Raw genomic sequence first — 14,960 nt, forward strand, 5'->3', positions numbered from 1 at the left:
ACGCAACAACAAACGTCTTATCTGCTATTAGTGGTACACGGTGTCAATCCCATTCATTAAAAACATGACACAAACAAAGCCTTTCTTGTCCCAAACATCTTTCAACTGTGTCCATGTTGCAAACATCTTGGGCTTCAATTCGGTAAAAGCTAAAAGCAGACTGCAGCACACACATACCCTGCCACCTCATTACTTCTGCCGGCAGTAAGGTAGAAAACTGACACCCTTAGCTAGCTTGGGGCACCAAAACCGATGGGGTTTGGTGTCAAAACCAAACGTGGTAACCTCTGTGTGCCAAGCATAATTCATGAGTCCTTTCCACGGGTTTTTGCTGGTTCTCTTCAAACCAACCCAAACAATGCAGGATGGTGATAAAGACACATTATGTGTGTTAAGATGTGAGCTTGATCTGCCCAGCCAGCTCACTGGCGTGAAAGCAATCCCTGTCCCCTGGCTGGTTTGTATCCCTGGCACCCACTCCAGAAGCACCTTCCAGAGAGCTGTAGAGAACAAGAAGGTCTCCCCTCAGCCTCCTTTGCTCCAGGCTGAGCAATCATAGGATCATAGAATGGTCTGGGTTGGAAGGGACCTTAAAGACCATCGAGTTCCACCCCCCTGCCCTGGGCAGGGACACCTCCCACCAGACCAGGTTGCTCAAAGCCCCCTCCAACCTGGCCTTGAACCCCTCCAGGGATGGGGCAGCCACAGCTGCTCTGGGCAACCTGGGCCAGGGTCTCACCACCCTCACAGCAAAGAAGTTCTTCCTAATACCTAACCTGAATCTCCCCTCTTTCAATTTAAAACCATTATCCCTTGTCCTATCGCTACACTCCCTGATAAAGATATGAGGGCTCCAAAGACCTGACCAGTTTCACTCTCCTGCCCTAAGGAGAGTCACTGACCAGCGCACTGCCCTGGTGGGTACCACCACCAGCTCCAGCCAACCCCCCCAGATCCCTGCAGCCTGCTACAGGTGTTACTGGAGCCATCAAGCCCTACCATAAACTGGCCGTCTCCCAGTCACAACCACCGACCACAGCTCTGAAGCAACACAGCCCAACACTGGGATGAAGAGATCCAAAGCGACAGCGGAGCAAGACGTCCCAAGTAGCCATAGCAACCCCCAGTGGCTATCTATTTCCCTTCCTACTGCATTAGCGCTTCTCTCTTCTGCTACTGATTTTCCATCGCGCTGTATAAGCCGCGGGCCCAGCTGATCTCCAGCCAGCTGAGATGCTAACGTCCTTTGAAAATAATTTTATTAACAGGTTTTCTTCTCGTCATCCTAAAAGCGCTTCGGTTTAAAAAGGAGAAGGAAAGGAAAAAGATGCCACCAGTTCTTAGTCTCAGTGGACAGCAAGCTAGTATAACCACTCTGGATGTTACTGCCATTCACTAGCCTTATGTGAAAATGACTGGCCAGGATTTGGCCAGGATTCCTGTGACTGAGAACTGGGCAGTTCCCATTGGGGTGTTTGGGCTCAGCCCCCCAACCTCAGGCAGCTACGGGCTCCTCCCCTGCCCGGTGACCAGCCAGCGGTCCTCCTGGAGAAACCATGGTGGGGAGGTGGCACAGGAGCTCCTCTCAGCCAAGAAGAACCTCAGGACTCGGCCTTTACACCTCGGAGCAGTCACAGAGCCACACAGCTCTTTCTAAGCTTCACCCATCGGACTTGCCCGCTGTCTCCTCCTACTTTATTTCTGCAATACGAAGGGCTTATCGCATACAGGGCAGCCTTCATCTCTGGTCCAAACAGGTTAATTTCGGGCAAAATTAGGATGAGACAAACCATCCACCTGAAATGAATTTTCATCATAAAAGGGCTGATGAGCCTCACCTTCACAAAAGAAGAGGCAGGTCATTCTGTCAGAACTGGCTGCCTCTTGCAGAATCCTAATGACTCATTTATTTATTATTTATTTACTACTCTTGTTAGTATGTGAGTAAGAGGGAACAGAGTGAAGAAAAGCAAGAGAAATTTATCTAAAATTTATAATAATGCATACTCCCTGTTGTGCTGCATTAAAGCTGTGCCAGGCAAGCACTAAACTGTGATGTTCTACAAGACGTAATTAAATGTGAGGAATCCAACATGTCGGGTTTTTGTACCTGTACCTAAGGAGCAGGAACGCTTACCCCGGCCAAGGCTCTGCTGTTTCAAACCTCTGCCACCCAAAGCCTGGCAGCAATACCTGGGTATTGCTGGGGGTGATACCCAGGAGGAAAAGACCATTTGGTGGGACATCTTGTCATCCGGAAAGGAACAATGAAATTCTCCACAAAGCAGACAGAATGCAGAATGCAATGAGGCTCCATGGAGTCCCTCAGTGACATCAAGTCTTCCTACATGAGTGTCTGTCTGTCACCCCTGGCTTAGTATAGGCAAGCATTAAGAAGTATTACATGTCTTGAGAAAGCCTCTGTGATTGCTTATGTTAATATAAAAACAGCAGATCAAATTATAATTATTTAAACAGTATAGCAAGTTGTAGTTTCTTCACGGTGAGGGTGCCAGAGCCCTGGAACAGGCTGCCCAGGGAGGGTGTGGAGTCCCCTTCTTTGGAGATTTTCAAGACCCGCCTGGATGCAGCCCTGAGTAACATGCTCTGACATGCTCTGGGCAATCCTGCTTCAGCAGGGGAGTTGGACTAGATGATCTTTATGGTCCCTTCCAACTCTAAAAATTCAGTGAAAATTCAGTGAAATTTTATCACACATGGCTAGAACAGTACCGGAAGGGATTTCCTAGAGGAGAAAGTTAGCTCTCCTCACCTCCTGAAAGGGGGCCTGAATCAGGTCGGGAGCCTCTAATGACCTTCTCACTCTTTACGACTTATATCTATCACTGCACAACCACAGGGCTGGGGTCACTCGAAGGATGCGTGACTGCTACCCACAGAATTTTAATTCCCTCAGGTACTTTACTACTGACATTTCTCCTGCGCAGCACCAATGGCCAACCATCCCCATGCCTCTGGGACCTCCCAGCCCCAAAACACAAACATATTTACATTCCTCCACACGGCTGCATCACACAGAGGGAATTGCCAAAGAGCACAGCAATGCATTCAGCTTGAAAAGGCTTGTTTGCACTGCTTCCTTGAAGGAATTGGAAAATGTTCTCTCTCCCTTCCCTTTAAACGGCACTTCGGAATTAGTATGCCATTGTGAGGATCAAGGCCATTTGGAAGAATATAAAATATTCAATTAATAAGACTTTGGAATATTTAATCATTACATTGAAATGCTAAGGACTGCATTAACATTTATTATTCTCTATAAAGGAAGGATCTCCAGCATTCTGCCTGCAACTGTTCCATAATAGCTCTTTAGAGCTCGATGTGGGTTTTTGGTCTCCTTCCTAAACCAATGCTAAAAGGCAGTATTAATGCAGATTAAGCTAAATTTCATAACCACTAGAGTGACACTCCAAGAGAGAGTGAAATTACTAGCTCTTGATTTAAAAAACTGGGAAAAACATTATTTTTTTTTCCATTTTCAATTAGCAGAGCTTAGATGGCAGAGAATTCCACAGGCGAGTCTTTCCATTTGTGGCTCAGGCCACGACAAAGAGCGAGGAGATGCCAAGTGCTACAGGTCCCAGTGCGAGCGGCGATGTACCAGAGACAGGGAACTCCAGAGGGAGATGGCCATCACGAATACCTGGTGGGAGGCTGGAAAGGAGATGGAGCCAGGTTCTCCTCAGTGGCACCCAGGGAAAGGACAGAGACAACAGGCACAAACTGAAACACAAGAAATGTCATCTAAACAGAAGAAAAAACTGTTTCAGTGTAAGGGTGACTGAACACTGGAACAGGTTGCCTGGAGAGGTTTTGGAATGTCCACCCTCAGAGACAGTGAAAAGACACCTGGACACAACCCAGAGGAACCTGCTCCAGCAGCCCCTGCTTTGAGCAGAGTATCCTCAGGTATCCTCCAACATCAAGAGTCTTCCAGTTCCTAAAGGGGCTCCAGGAAAGCTGGGGAGGGACTCTTGATCAGGGAAGGGAGCCATAGGGACGAGGGGGAACAGTCTTAAACTGACAGAGGGGAGATTGAGATGAGATCTGGGGAGGAACTTCTTTGCTGTGAGGGTGGTGAGACCCTGGCCCAGGTTGCCCAGAGAAGCTGTGGCTGCCCCATCCCTGGAGGGGTTCAAGGCCAGGTTGGAGGGGGCTTGGAGCAACCTGGTCTGGTGGGAGGTGTCCCTGCCCAGGGGTGGCACTGGATGGTCTTTAAGGTCCCTTCCAACCCAAACCACTCTGATTCTATGATTTACCCAGGACACAGCTCTAACGCACACTAGGAGCTGCCCCAGTTTCCAGAAAAGATTGCCTGAGCAAGGCATCCCAGAAACACCTCACAGCTGCTTGGTAAAGTCCATCCTCCTGCACGGAGCTGCTGCACAGCTTTGTACAGGAAACTGAAAAAAAGGGGAAATCTGGAAACCTCGAGTGCGATCTGGACCTAAACTGGATTGTAGGAGCTCTCAGGCCTTAGAGAGACTCTTTCCAAGGCGGTGCATCTGGCAAACATCCAAGGGACTTGTAAAATGATGTACTAAAAAAATGGCAATACTGATTTTAAACTGTTTAAGTGCTCACCAATGACTAATCTGCAGGTAGACAACATCTCTTTTGCTAATGGCTTCATAATTTGTGTGAAGAGCAAGCATTAGCATGGCTAAAGACTCCTGCATTTTGCTAGATCAAAATGTCTCTGAAGTGACAGAAATGGAAAGCGGCACAGAAGAACTTACCCCTCGCAGACATTGCTTTCCCCTTTCTAACACACAATGCATACGGATTTAACATCTATAAATATCAATGTTGTTGCAATTTGGTATTATTTAAAAGCAGTTGCACATACTTTACAGGCACTAGACTGTCCAAGCACTTTGCCTTTATTTTTAAATTGTTAAAATTGCTTTATATTGTTTAGCATGTGCCTCGGGCAGATGTCCCTGGGGGTCAGCCTGGAACAGTATCTGAGGAAGGGGAACTTCTCCATCCTTCCCATGTGGCAAGATCGCCAAGAGCCACAAGGGGCTCTGGGAGCTCCTGCGGGCACCAGGCATGGGCAGAGGCCAGCAGAGGAGGTGACCAGGGGAATTTATCCATGGCAGGCCATGCTGGGGCCACTGATGAGAAGCCGTTACTGCTCCTCTGCTAAGATTCAGCCCATGCCCCTGTCCTGGTCTCACCTGCTTCCCCAAATGGTCACTCTCAGCCCTCTCCTGACACTCGCTGCCTCCCTGGACACATCACTGCCCACGGGGAGATGCAGGCCCAGAGGGATGAGGTGCCCAGTGCGGCACCGAGGCAGCAGAAGATGCAATGCCAGTTCCCACAGGGCTCTCACAGCTGCAGGAAAAGGCTGATCAATCAGAAAGGGTTCATCAAAGAGCCAGAAGAACTATTAAAGAATTTGGAAGTTTGCTTTAGAGAAAGAGACTTGAGGAGCTGCTCTATTTAGCTTATCAAAGAGGATCTTATCTATCAAAGATAGATAGAGAGGTGATTCTGCCAGTGAGACCTCACCTGGAGTACTGTGTGCAGGTCTGGAGCCCTCAATATAGAAAGGACATGGACCTGATGGAGCGGGTCCAGAGGAGGGCCACCAAAATGATCAGGGGGCTGGAGCACCTCTGCTATGAGGACAGACTGAGGGAGCTGGGGTTGTTTAGCTTGGAGAAGAGGAGGCTCCAGCGAGACCTCATAGCGGCCTTCCAGTCCCTGAGGGGGGCTACAGGAAGGCTGGGGAGGGTCTGTTTCCAAAGGCCTGCAGTGACAGGACGAGGGGCAATGGCTTTAACTTGGAGAAGGGGAGATTTAGATTGGATATTAGGAAAAAATTCTTTACCATGAGGGTGGTGGAACACTGGAACAGGTTGCCCGGGAGGTGGTTGAGGCCCCTTCCCTTGAGATATTCAAGGTGAAGCTCGATGAGGCCCTGGGCAACCTGGTCTAGTTGGGGGTGTCCCTGCTGACTGCGGGGAGGTCGGACTAGATGACCTTTGGAGGTCCCTTCCGGCCTGGACCAATCTATGAATCTATGAATCCAGAAACACAAACTCGGAGACAAACCGGCCTAGAATCAGCAGCGAAGTGACATGGCTTAGTGCTTCCAGCTGAGACAAACTGTGACCAGTCTCTGGAGACACACAAGGGAGAAAAGAGCAGTGAAAGGAAGGAATTCAGTAAGGTCAAGGGCAGGGCCAGCACAAAACCCAAGCGTTATAAAGGAGCTATGAATGCATTTATACTGGGAACAAGAGGGCAGCATCTGATCACTAGAGAAGGAATATTGAGGGACACACGCCAGTGGCAACAGGAAAAACAAGGAACTGGTTAAAAAATGAGCTCAGCTTATTGACAATAGTGGGAGAGGACTGAAAGCAACAGTCCAGGAGTCCTTCATAGTATGTGCTCTGAGGACAGGTTATGGCTGATCCCAAGGGAAGATGCTGAAGGGTTGGCTCAGGTGTCTGAGCAGGGAACCTCAGACACACAGGCAGAACCGGGACTGGCACTTCCAGTGTACACACCACTGGAGACCACCGTTTATGGAGGGGCTGGAGAACCAGGATTCAATCTCCAAGTGGCCCCCGCAAAAGCAACAGGGAGATCTGAGATCTGGAAAACCTGCCTCTCATGGGGAAATGAGAGAAGCTTTTCATATGTCAGTGAACAGAGTGAGAGGAAGGGACCTCGTCACCACCCGCAGGGCTGGACATTCCTGGCATTAAGCTGTTCATTAGGCTCCCCTTCCTTCCAGCTGGGAAAGAAAGTGTCTGAAACCAAAGCAAAACAACTTCAGGTTCAAGGTAAAGTACACAATTTTAATACGGAGGTGACAGTCATCAGAACAACTGAGTAAGGATTGTGGTTGGTTTCCTAATCAGATCAGAAATCACTCCATAGGAGGTGCTGAGCCCTCCTACAAGCCAATGGGTCCAACTGGAACTAACGGGGACAGGAATTTCTATGGCCTGCATGACAGGACAATTCTGAGGGCACGGCCAAAACACTCCTCTCCTCTCGGGATCCAGGGGAGCGGGTATGAGCAGCAGCAGAATTGGGCAGGAGAACAGGCACAGCTCTCCGAACTGCAAACACCACATTTTCCTGAACCCTTACTCCTGCTTGTGTTTCTGAGAATCACGGGGAGGGGGAGCATATTTAAATGCTAAACGTTGTAAGCATGATGAATAACCCCGTTCTTAGCAGAACCACGTTTCTGGCAGAGCCCTGTGCTGCCCACAGACCCTGCTCCAGAGGCAGGTGATGCAGGGAAGGTGGCTCCTGCCATCTTGTGGACACCATCGAACCGCTGCCACAAAACGCAGACCTGTTAACTTCTTCGGGATCCCCTCTGGAAACGCTCCTCAGTGGGTGCTTTCCACCTGGATGCAGAAGAAAACCCTCTCTCAGATGAGGAATCCCCCCCGCCCCGCTCAGTGGACCTACGGCATCAGGGAGAAATGCAGGATCTGTTTACAGATTCTGTGAGACCTCGCACAGTCCAGCGAGGCTTCGAAGGAAAGACTTGGCATGGAGCAGCTGATCCCTAGAGCTTTGCTATTTCTGTCTCTACACCCAGGGCAGCAGGGCCGCTTCCAACAAAATCCAGTTTTGAAAGGTTTTATGAAGTAGATATTCTCTAAGCCATAAGGTATTTTAAAGACTCTTCTTATACCTTGCTTACACAAAACGTTACAAAGGTCAAAGGAACTGTCATTTCTTGTATGTCATTCCCATGTAGCTTTTTAAAACAAATTCTGAAGTAGCTCATTTTAGAGTTTAAAACAAGCATCTTGATAATGTTTGAATAACAGCACTAATTTGGTTTTAAACCTTTTTTTTCAATATGCTTAGCCAAATTAGCACACTATGATTAGCAGCTTAATACTGTAGCTGAAGACATCTAGCTCATTAACAGGATCTCCATGCACCAAACAAAACTGGATCAGAGTCCATACTGGATACTTTTCTATCATGGCAATGAACAGGCCTTGGAAATTTTAATTAGCATACTTAATAGAAGCAATTTTAGGCTTTAAATGGTTTTGCTTCATCTGTAAGAAGTTACAAATTGTCGCACCACCAAGTGTCCCTCTCCTGATCCTGCCCCTAAGCCACTAAAACAGAGAGCTCCCAGCGTTTAGCAGTTGGGGAATCCCAGCACACACCTTCACAGCTCAGCAAACATCCCCTCCTCCCTAATCCTAGGACAAACGGATCAGAGAAGAGGCCTATCTGGTTCCCCTATCTGGTCACTGCTCTTTTCCCTCCAAACTTGAGTTTCTGCATCAACTGTGACTGACATGAGCCAATGAGCCCAAAATCTCTAGGGAGTAGGGGGTGAGGGAGGGATGGACAGGAACAGGGCACACAGCACATCTTGGTTCCTTATGGAACCAGCCAAAATCCTTCCTATCTAGACCGTGGGGAAGCTGAGAGCACTGCTCACCACCCTGACCAACGCTGCTTCCTTGCTTTCTTCAATTCCATCCTCTCCACCAACTGTCTTGTCTTCTACATGGCTTAGGTGCCTCTAGAGCACCTCACACAGGGCCTGGCATAAGCAGTCCTGACCCATCACTACGTTACAAACAGAATTATAAAACTAAAACAGATGTGCTCTAGCATTTCTGAGGAGGCATTCTCTCCTAACCCTGCTTTGCTGAGCAGATGTCCTGAAACAAGAGTATTTACCGGTTTTATAGCTCTTTAGCTTATCTGTGATGTAATCACAGCTATCCTGAGCTCTCCTCTAGAGGTCACACTCGTTCCTCCATCAGTATTCCTGAGATGATTCACCAGAGAGAACCAGAGAAGCGATACACACCCTGCGAGTAACGCCAACAACTACAACAACCTGGTAAAAGCAATTTCAAGGCTAAGGCAGAAACACGTTCCTTATCTCTGCCGTCGAATGGCTCTGTGCTACAGCTTGGCTCTGCAATTGATGAAACCGTATTTGATATTCCTGCTGGAGTGAGCCAGGGCCAGTACGGGGCTGTAAAGGCTCCGGCCAAGGCAGGCTCCCTGCTGGGCACCGGTAAGGAGGAATTCACTCAGTCTAACCGGACTTTTACACCTGCATGGATCATCTCTATGTACCCATGGAAAGAAACAGGCACTCAGACATCTATTGTCATACGCTTCACCGGCTACTTCGATTGCCTCTCCTTCAGCTACAGAGGAAACCAAGTGAAATAGGCTCAGTGGGTGCCTCTGACAACCTGCAGGGACCTTAGGAAACTCATGTCCTTAGGAGACAAAAAGTACAGGTGAACAAAATAGGGGAAGGGAAAAGGAAGAGGGAGGAAGCCCCTTTAATGTGGGTTGTGCAGCTTGCACTTGCAGCAGGAGAGGGAACAAAAAGTGTTGATGGGAAAGGTGTGAAAGGGTGAAACATTGATGCAACCCAAACAGAAATGATCCTATTGATCAAGGAAGGAACATGCTACGACCATCAAACACACACACAAATATAACCCTGATACCACAGTGAAAACTGCAGTGCTAAAAGTGAGATCCCACTGGTGGGCCAAAGGGGGAAGTACAGGCCATTCCATGCACCACAAGTTCCCTCAGACCTCTAAAAAAGAAAAGCAGGGATTGGGAAGGGAAAAGGGTAGGGAATGTAGCTGAAAGGTGCTGAGAAGAGGGACAAGGTCTGCAGCTGTGTCCCCTAACAGAGCTCTCTGAGCTTTGCTGTGCATCCCAGAGGGACCAGCCAGGACACAGAGCTCCTCTTCCACCCTTCCTCCTCCTGTTCCTTCAGCTTCTCTCTTTAGCCTGAGCTGGAATTCTTTTTATCCTCTATATTTATTCCTTTGTAAGTGCTTGTTCCATCACAGCCCTGAAAGGTAATTATCACTGGAAACTTAGAATTAAACAGAACCAACTCCATCTTCCCTGCTAAGAGTTATCTTAATAGATGAAATGGCCTCTACAAATATCCTTGCTCAGAGGAATGAGGAGTAGTTTGGTTTTTCTGAACGCTGACTGCACTACTGTTCCAGTCTGTTTGCAAGGTACTCTGTCTGGTCCAGTCCTTTCTCTTTTCTGTATCTCAACTGCATCCCAGCTCTTCTCCACTTTCCCAGGTCTCCACTCTAGTGACAAAGGACATCTCCAAATCCTGAGCCTGCGAGTCCGACACATGACCCGTGGGTGTATGAGACAACCAAAGTGCTGCTGGCTCACAGAAATACCAATGAAAAGGATGTGAATGGTTACTAAGGGAGATAGACCTGGCCCTGCACGAGGTGATGCTGACATGCCAAGCAGAAGAATAAACAGGAACAAAAATAAAAGGCCTAGAGACCAGCACAAGGCACACGGCTCTGAGCACCGTTGCTAAATCAGCAGAAGAGTTCACAGAAATCCAATTAGCGAGGCGAGAAGCAGGAAGAGCAGGGCAGAATGTCAATCAGCACACAAAACAGCCAGCACGCAGCTGGAATGTAACGAACACATCCAACTGGAATGGGAAACGCAGGCAGGGAAAAGGGAAGCGTGCATGGTGGGGACAGAATGGCTGGCTACCCCAACAGAGGAAAAAAATGCTCTGAAACACTTCAAACAAGGAATCCAGGCAGAGCAGCAGGGCCGAGGGGTGAGCGAGCTGTACGAGACCTGTATCGCCCCAACCCAGTCCCACCCATTGCAACGGCGCAGGCTTAAACACAGGTCTCGGAATAACTTTAGCAGCGAACTAATTCCTGTTCGGTCCAAGAGCATTCCCCAGAGCTCCTGACAACTCCCCCTAGTCCTAAGGAGCTTACCCTGTCCCAGATCCTTCATCAACCCCAGCCTCTCTTCAGATTCCCTGCTGTAGGTAATCCTATGCCATCCTCACTCTCCTATGGGATTCTCTCACATGCCCCACAAGACCCAGATTTATTTCATATATTTATTAGCTAACCAGTGGTGTTGCTTCCACACCTCTGCCCCGGACGCCAACGCCAGCAGTCAGAGCCAGGGCTGCAGAACGACTCCCACACCCCTAGGCCAGCTCATCCCTCACAAAAGTGGGACAACCACCGAAACAACACACCTTTCCTGAAGGGCTTAGAATAGAAGCACATTTCTGGAAGTCTTATTTTACTTTTTTTTTTTTTTTAAATGTAAATCCAAACGGTCTGATGGTATGGTCAGAAGATCACAAACATTGCCAGCATTCCATCTAGAAAGTCCTCTGAGAAGGCAATATAAAACCAGACCCACTTCTTTCTTTATCTATCCTTTCATCCTCTCCACCTACTGCAGAACACTCTAAAGAACATGTTAGCACATGGGTTCATGTAGTCCATGTCATTCAAGCTTTCACTCCATTATTTGCCTGAATCTCTCTTTACTCACAAATAAAGTTTGAATAAAGTGCAAATCTTTCACTGTCATGTACTGTCCATAACGGTCATTGGAAGAATGAACCATTGTGAAAATACAACGAGAAAGAAACAGTAAGAATTAAGGGGCTACTGGAAACTCTGTATTTTAATGACAATACTTTTTAAGAGTGAGAAAAGAACTAGCAAAGCAGCAGAGAGCTGAAGGCCAGGACCGCAAAGGAAGGTAACATCAAGTTTTATTTAGGACAAAACCCTGCGGAGGACTGAGGGCGAATACTAAGGGACGGTACAGCTGAATTGTGGTGGTGGGGAGGGGACAGGCAGAGAGATTTGAGAGAATAGTAAGAAAAGGTTCTTGCACAGAACATGATGCTTAAGCCAAGAGCTTTCCCACGTGCACAGCTTTACAGAGGCTCACTGCACCCGGTACGAGGTGCAGGCACACGCTACTAGGCGCTTTTCCAAAGGAACAACATCCACGTCTCTCAAATCTAACAACTCTTGTACTCCTGGCTACAGACAATGGCAAAGGCACACTGGAAATTACAGAGCAAACCTCATTTATGCACAAATTATTTCCAATTTGTGAAAATCCCAGCTTGTTTTGATAAGAGAAACACATTATAACCTCTGCTTAACAAAATCATCCCTCAGTCATATATCAGAATGACTAAGAGATCAGAGACAAAATTGGTTCAAAAGTTTTTGAACTTCTGTATTCTGAGTATTCTGAATCCCTAGAAGCCTCTGAGAAACCCTTCACCAAAAGCAATTAAGTTATCAAAGGCAGTAATCATGGTCTTATATTAAAAGGTGGGTCCAGATTCAAAACACATTAGTCAGTTTTCATGATGTCAGATGCTTGAAGAGTGACAGTTCATTTATTCAGTAATTCCATCTAATTATTTTTTTGATATCCCTAAACCACAGTCTCCTTTTCAACTCCCGCTTCCCTTCCTCAGGCTGCTGGCTGGGAATATAAATAGTATTACTCCATTCAGAACAGGCAATAAAATAAAATAAAATAAAATGAAATAAAAGAAAAGAAAAATACCAGTAAAGCACAGTAAGGGTACTGCCAGTAAGTTCCACAGCAGTTAGCTAGGCAGATGTGTAGATATGACCAACATAATTACTAAGGTACCAAAAAATAGCTCCAGAAAGGAAAGGAGCAATAAAAGACTAAGCTTCTTCACAGAGCTCCACAATGACTACAGGAATACAGACTGGAAACCCCAAGGGCAAGACAAAGTTTCTTTAATTATCAACAGTAATCCACCTCAGCTAAACAGGATACAGTAAAAGATATTTAATTTTAAACAAGCTCCCCCCCCCCCCCCCCAGCTTTGCTCTGTTTCTCCCATTGGAAGCTTGTTTTGGGAACAGAGGACATTTGGTTTTCTCTCGTGGGTGCCGCAGGTGACAAAGGACAAGGGAATCTGTTTGTCCCCTTGGTCTTTCAGTTCTTCGGCATCTCTCCAGGACAGAAACATTACCCACAAGGGTGATTGCCAGACTGCAACAAGGCAAAACCACTCAGAGGACTCCACACATTTATTCTTATGCTTCTGTACTTCTAATACCTATATATCATTTGCAGGATTGCTTCAGTACCCATTAAAAGGAGCCCCCCCAAAAAAGAGAGGGCTTAGAGTTTTCTGTGAAAAAAATCCCGAAAAAGCATGCACCCCTGAGCCAGACAGCATGCAAGAGGGTTTGGGTTTTTTTCTTCAGTTTAACCACGTACTACAGCTCTGGGTCCGAGGTTACTGGACTTCATGTGCAATCTACAACACAGACCTTCTGGCTTGTACTTTTGCAGCTGCTGCCAAAATAGCACTCCCCTGGAGCCTGACAATATGTATAAAAGGGGACTTGCTTTCTGTTAAAGAATTTCATAGCAAGTGTGGGCACCTACAACTATCTAAACTGTACCCCCAAATCTCACAAACCCATCTCTCACTAGGAAGAAGGATCTACCACTCACTCAACTCTCTGTGTATCCTACCTGTTTGGGTTTTTTTTTTCCTGAAAGGAAGAAAAAGTATGATGGCTTCTACAAGTAACCTGGAGCAACCCAAATTTTCTTTGCTTTTGATTACTCAGGCAAAAGCTGATCGAATAAGTATTTAAGAAACTATGGTAGCAATAAGGTATCAATAGAGATAAAGAGTAAACTGTGGGTTGAATGTGGGAGTTTTTTTGCTTTTTAAGAGGAACTGAACCATTAGAGGGCAATACACACCACTAGAAACTGGTAATATTACACTGTACTAATCAGATTGCTATTACTTTCAGGTTACCAGTGCTGTGCCAGCCAGGCTGAGCCCACACCAGCTGTACGGACAGTCAGTCCTGTACAAACCACAACCAGACATGTACCCACTAATGTAAACTGTAAATACAGCCTTTTCTTGCCATTCCTGACTTGGCTTTTTCATGCTCTTCTTTCATTTTCCCCATTGCCCTCCCCACCAACGGGGCTACCAGCCCCACCTCTTCCCTCTGGGACCCCAGCTCCTTGAAGGGAGCACTTGTGGTGCACTCACAGATTTTCACCTCCGTAGCAGATACTGTCTCTAACTGGGAACAGCTCAGAAGCACGTGAAACCCTCACCAAGAGGCTCCAAGGCCACGTAACCTCCCCAAAACGTGCTTCTTGCTGAACTATTTTCTTTATAGCTTATGGCCCCCCTCCCCAGAGACACACCTACCTCTGGTTCTTATCACTGACAGTTCTGTACCTGGCTCTTTCTCCTCTGCGTGAGTTCTTAGCAACTGTGGGTAACAGCAAGCACAGGGTCATTGTCTGCTATATAATCTGGGCCACTAATTAGCGCACGCATTTCCTGTAAGAAGCCCAAAGGCATGAATTACCAAAAAAAAAAAAAAAAAAAGTTGTAAAATACCAAATAGAACCCCAAACTATCCAGCATAACTACTTTATTTATTTTTTTTTTTTAATGCAGCGGACACTTGGTCAATTACAATAAACACTGAGGTCATTTCTTCCCCAAAGCTGAATCCCTGAGCCTACCTGCTTGGCCTAATCCCAGCGTCAGGCACACCCAATTCCACTGTGCCTCCTCATTAGGCGGGAGAGCCCAGCTGGTGGGTAAAGCTGGTGATTTCTGTTCTATGTATTACCCAAGTAACTCCCCATTTCCCACCTGAAACACGAAGCTCTACCACTTAATCTTTCGGCCAAGGCAGAGAGCAGCTCGGGTGTCTTCAGAGCTCTAATTACACCCCTCACCCAAGCTAACGGTTACAGACTGGATTAATTGTTGTCTTTTGAAAAACCTACAGGCAGTTACAGCTAGGGGTCACTTCGCAGCGCAGGTGCTAGAAGCCCTGATCCCCCTCAGAGGTGCTGCCACAATTCGCGCCCGCTTTCCCTCCTGTGCCTGCCCCCGGAGCCAGGAGCCAGTCGGCCTGTTCCCCCCGGCGGGCCCCGGCTCCGCTCCCTGAGGGGCTGTGGGTCCCTCCCCGTCCCAGCGCCCTGTCCCGTGGGCCCGTCCCCAGCCTGTCACCTTTCCCCGGCGGGCTCGTCCTCCCAACGCGGACGGCGCCGCCCTCCTTCAGCGCCCACGC

Source organism: Numenius arquata, chromosome 6, assembly GCF_964106895.1.
Source record: "Numenius arquata chromosome 6, bNumArq3.hap1.1, whole genome shotgun sequence".
NCBI classification, from domain to species: Eukaryota; Metazoa; Chordata; class Aves; order Charadriiformes; family Scolopacidae; genus Numenius; species Numenius arquata.